Here is a 5,682-nt window from a genome sequence, read left to right on the forward strand (position 1 = left end):
GCCAGATTCTGGTTCAGGAGATTATTATCTATCTACTCATGTAAAAATTATGTAGCCTCGAGAGGGGTGCAACGGAATCCGTTTTCTGAACATCTTTTCGATGCTCATCCTACGGCCTGATTGGGACTTTTAGGTTTCAATTTTTGAAAAAAGAAATACCATGTTATATACCGAAAAAATTTCATTTCAATTAATTTAGAAATTTATGAACGGCGTGGTTTAGAGACTTGTCTTTGCAATTGACCAGGCAAGAATCGTAATCTTAGACACGTTTCAAAAAGTCATAGTCCAATAGCATAGTGGTTCCTCTATGAACACAGGTGTTGAGCTAGTGGAGATGTTCCTCTCGATTGTATTTTATGTTTGCTTTCGTAGTTTGTCATTTATAGCTACACCTTGGAAAGAGGCGTTGACCAGCTTTAAAATTCATCAAAGAATATATTGTCCATTCTCAAGCATTGTTTATAAGATTTCTAGAAGAATAGCGTAGTCAAAGTTAATAATTTCCCTTCACAATATAAACAATATAAACTTTTTCCAAAAATTCTGATGAAAATATTGAAGAAGAAAAAATAAGCTTACCATGAACAATTTATTCAGTGTAAAGCAGCTCAAAGGAAGTATGTTTTCCATCAAAACTACAGAATATACAGGTGCATAGCACAAATTTTTCTTTATTATAGGCAACACAGCCTTAGCGGAACGATTAACATAAGCAAAACACGTCTTCATTGTGAAGAATGATCAAGTTATACGTGTCCACCATCGTTGTGAATATAATTATATAAACCACTATTGTTTGTTCAATGTATCTCGATCACGTTTGGTGATCATTTGTCGTTGAACAGAATTAAGGGTCGAAACTCATGCATGGAACAACAAATATTAGTTACTAAAACGAAAACTTTACGGAAAAAATAAATTTAGATTTCACATTTTTCATGAAGTCACAGTACCATTCCTATTTTACACTTCGATCAAAGATAAAATTCTCTGTAAAAAGAAACTTCAAAGACCTAACCAAGCTTGGTTTATAGGAGATATTTGAATGATACTTCTCAAATGTTTCAAATTTTGCCAATTAATCTTTGGGCACAAGCTGAAGAACTGATTCAAATGACAAATCTCATTAGTACGTAATGCATACAACTGTTTAGTAAAATCATGTGTTAATCTTAAAGTATGGCAAAAATTGAGTTAACGTGTTGTGTTTTGATTAGTCAATTTCTTGGTGCATCATTAGTTGTAAATTCTACAATATCACGGAGAATCCGCCACCTTCTCCCAACAGCATTCCTTAGAGTACTCTTCTCACAATACTCCATCTGTATGTGCAAAGTTTGAAGAGTGCACTTTAAATCTTCTTGCATATCTCTTGTGGTGATTGCTTCCTCTACCCTTTCAAAATCAGAATCCTCGTCCTAAAGGAAAGATGCAGGTAGTTATTTTATATATCTTATTTTTACATTTCCCGAAAACGGGATTTTTTGTTTTCAAAATTTTTATTTATCTTTTACATATATATTCTTCTTATCAAAGATACTAAAATATCCAAGGATACTGCAAAGGGTTCAAAGAGAGGGCACTGTTACAATTTTTCTCTTCATTGCCCCGATATATTTTATAAATTATACAATACAGTTAATATTATAATTCCTGTAATGCTAACACTACTGGTTCTGAAGAGCATCTAAAGTTTATGGAGTTTTCTATATTTATGTACAAATAGTAGTCCGAATTTCACACTTATATTACAATTAACGTTTTTTTCAGGTAGTTTTTTTAAAGTATATGTATATTCTTTCTTCCGGTTTCTTCACGAAGTAACTAGCTACGAGGTTCATTTGCTTTCATTTTGATCATTGTTGGCTTCCATTCTTTTCCCTCTCTTACGGTTACAAAATGTCCTTTCTCTAGTTTGCGAATGCTGTGGACATGTCTGTCGTGGTATTCCTTTAGCTGACGTTGAATTCTCTCTCAGTTGATCAAATAGGCTTTAGCATTCATGATTTTGAGTTTAATTATGAATGTAGTATAGGAATAGTAGACCTTAAGTTACGACTCGCTAAGACTTGCGCTGGCGTTGCAAATCCATCTACTAGTGCGTTTCAGTTTTCTAATATCGCCAATATTGGATCTTAGCGATTGCTTAAAGACTTCGTTGACAGTAAATTGTGAAAAATTAGTATTTTGAGGAGGTAGGTGTCGAATCAACCTCGTCAATGCAGACGGCCCCTCGAACGGCCAAGCAAGCGGCTTATAAGCCTATAAGCCTATACTTAAGTACATTTGTTTTGCATTCCTAAAATTTACCTAGTAGGTGCTAAATTCTTTTCTTTCATAAAATAAACATTCGCGTACTATAGTTTGACACGTCATTGCGTAGCATGATTGTGCAGTATCACCATTTTCTTCAATATGTCGGTTTTATTCTTATTTATTGGTTTGTTTTACTCTCAAATGAACTCAAGACATGTAGTAAGGTTTAGGACCCATAAAAATATTCTTTTGAAATGGTGAACAATGCAATCTAATTAAGCTGTTATATAACACAATGATGAAATCAAAGTCTCTCAAGCTATAGCCAACAGGCATATATGTCGCATCGCTCGCATGTCAGTTCTTTTTATTTGTCCCATTTTTTCTCACAAACTGATCTCATCTGTCACCAGTTACTACTCAGTACTGGATTAAACCTTCTAATAAAAACTTAATTGATTTGGGCCTTTTGCTAATCTTTGTAAGATGTATTAACAGCTAACAAACTCGTGTCATTAAAATTTCGATGGAATCATTTTAGTTCAAAGTCGAGTGTTTTCACCAATACCAATGACTACATCAATGTAAATACCAACGTCCTTAAGAATGTCAACACTAACAAGTATATGAATGTTTATACTATTGATTGTAACAATGCCTACATGACTATATGAATGCCTATAATGCCGCTTTTTATGAGTTATAAACTTTTTCAAATGTCGTTCATGTGGTCTTTTATAATGTGTACACTTCAAAAAGGGCCTTGATGATTACAGGAGGGAAAAGTCGAATAAAGCATGGACACCTTTCTCCAAGTGATTGGAGGTGGGAGGAGTCCCCTAAAGGATAGACAAGATTCTGGTCAACAGTTTATGACATTTCTAACTCTTAAATCAGCTTTTATGAAATATGGGTGACAGCTAGGATGCCGAAAGCGATGCTCAAGTATAATATCGGCGTTTGGAGTGAACAGCACTTTGTGCATACAAAGCAGTAGCGTAAGAACAACTAAAGGTTAGGGAAGCACCAGCTCCTAGAGGTACTTTTGGTTAAGAAAACGGCAGCTAAAAATATGCATAGAGACAGTTTCATTCCAAACGCTGCAAAGACAGCCCACTTGCACTTTGTATTTTTGCTCTTTAAAAATTTCGAATTATTAAATTCTAAAACGTCATTTTCCGCATTCTTACGTCAGTCAGACGTGATTCTTATAAAAAATAGAATATTTTGCAACACAAATTTAAAATTAGAGTCGAGATGTTATGGATAAAAAAGTATACTCATAAATAAAAATTCAGGTTACGCTATCTGCTAATTGTCATAATTCATGCACAATTTGCTCCAGCTCTTCAAAAGTATCATTGTACAAAAAATTCTTTCAAAAGATGTGGCACTTCTTACAAATCTTCATTGTTTTACATTTGACATTTTGCCAGTGTTTGAATTATGTTCCGATAAAATGACAGTAATGTAATCATCTATAGGTAAGATATAAATGTATATTATTTACATACGTGTATATCTTACCTATACATAATTAAAGAACACCTTGCCTTTCAACAACCCAAATCCATAATCAAGAAAGTACTAGGATACTCATATTCCCGTTCGCAACAAACGCAATTTTAAATAAACGTTTTCTCGCTGATCTTAACTTTTCTCAAAAATACAAAATTCCCAAGATGCAATTACCAGTAATATATCTTAATATCATTGTGACATCGACTATCTCATTCTTATCGTTTGTTTATATTTCTGCTATAGAACTTTTCAAGTTAAAATAGTGTCCGAATTTTCTGTGGCTTCAAGCATATTAGCAACTTTTTTAGACCTATAATATTAAAAAAGCCTGCTAAAATTTTATTCGAAAAAATTTTCTCACAAAATTCGACATATTTACAGCATTATTTCGAACCCTGACGCGATATCTTTTATAAAAGATACTGCGTCAGGGTTTGCCCTATTTTTGTTTTTAAAGCAGGCAATGAAACAAATACCAAGAGCTAATAAATGGCTCAGTTGTTAGTCAGGTTTCAACTTTCTAATTTGAAACAAATATAAAAAGTATTTGTAGATCTCTTTGTTTTTAGAGGGATGGCATGAATTAGGTTGAATTTTTTCATATTTTTTCTTAAGTTTTCAATGAGTTGCTTCTTTTGCTGTTTGGCAAATTTTTTGTTTGTTAGCCTTTATGAGAAAATGAGAAACTGGAAAGCTCATCATTGAATAAACAAAAAATATAAATAGATTTGATGTTTTGATGGTGGTAATTGCCTTCAAAATTAGGACTAAATTAAATTATATGTTCAAAAATTATTTTGGAGGCAATTTCCAACAAAAAATTGTTTAGTTTAAATCACCATGCTTAATCTAAAGGTTTTGATATAGTACTTGCAGTTGTGAAAGTTTAAACAAATGCAATGCACAACTAAAGACAACCAAAATAAGTTGTATGCAACCAATGTATAGTGATGACAGAAACAATTAGAATTCAGCCTGATTGTTTGCTCATCATATGCAAATTTTTAAGCAAATTTATATAGCTATTTATGAATAGGTTTATCATTTTCCAATAAAAGCACAGTAAAATATATGCATGACAGCAGAACAATCAGACTGGTTTTGCTTTACCTGAAAAGATAGACAATGAAAAGATATCATAACTGTAAGCCTTGCACACATTAATAAACTAACAAACATGTTGAGGAACTCCGTTAATATTCAACTTACCATAGTTAAATCCAATGATAAGCTTTCCAGGCCTTGTTTTGTACATAAAAACAAATTCTTTCACCTCGGTTACAATAACTGCTGCTGTTTGACCCTTGCGACGTCCGCCTTAGGTAAGCAGCAACATCTTCCTTGGACAAGCCATACAACAAAACAAGCAACTCATTCAAAAGGCGCATGGACGTGAAGGATATCACCTCAGCCTTCTTGTTTTCAACCTGGTAACAGAAAGGAGCCACAAAACCATCCAAACTGCGAACAGTACGCATCATGGTAGCAAAAAAGCATGCAGAGTGTCCCTTTTAATTTCCCCATAATATGGGTTTCTGATGCTTTTTTTTGCCAAGTCGTCGACGAATCCCCATTAGCCAAATTCGTGACTCCTCCTTTAAGAGCTTGGCTGGATTGATAGAAAGTCCCATCAACCTCAGCGAACTATTGTTTTGTGTCGAAGTAGACCTCTTTGCAAGTTCAAGAGTAGCTTGTACTTGCTCCACACGCTGCTCTTAGACAATTTCCACATTTTCGCATTGCATGTCCCTTGCTAATGCGAAAATTGCCTCTTCAACTTTTTTTAAGGAGGAAGGCGGCTGTTCAACGGCTCTGTTGTATATCTCCTCTTGATGTAAAACTTCTTCTGCTGAAAATGCCGATATCTTCAGTAATTAATTATTTTAATTAAGTATTTCGTGC

At 33.8% G+C, this 5,682-nt stretch overlaps 1 long non-coding RNA gene across 1 annotated transcript; it reads right to left on the reverse strand.

Moving 5' to 3' along the window:
- Positions 1-654: 654 nt before the first annotated feature.
- Positions 655-5,227, reverse strand: LOC124442282. Its single transcript, XR_006947200.1, has 2 exons — positions 4,990-5,227; positions 655-1,421 (listed from the first exon to the last, which is right to left on the reverse strand). It is a non-coding gene; the product is annotated as an uncharacterized LOC124442282 (long non-coding RNA).
- Positions 5,228-5,682: the final 455 nt, after the last annotated feature.

Source organism: Xenia sp. Carnegie-2017, unplaced genomic scaffold, assembly GCF_021976095.1.
Source record: "Xenia sp. Carnegie-2017 unplaced genomic scaffold, XeniaSp_v1 HiC_scaffold_20, whole genome shotgun sequence".
In the NCBI taxonomy this organism is placed as follows: domain Eukaryota; kingdom Metazoa; phylum Cnidaria; class Anthozoa; order Malacalcyonacea; family Xeniidae; genus Xenia; species Xenia sp. Carnegie-2017.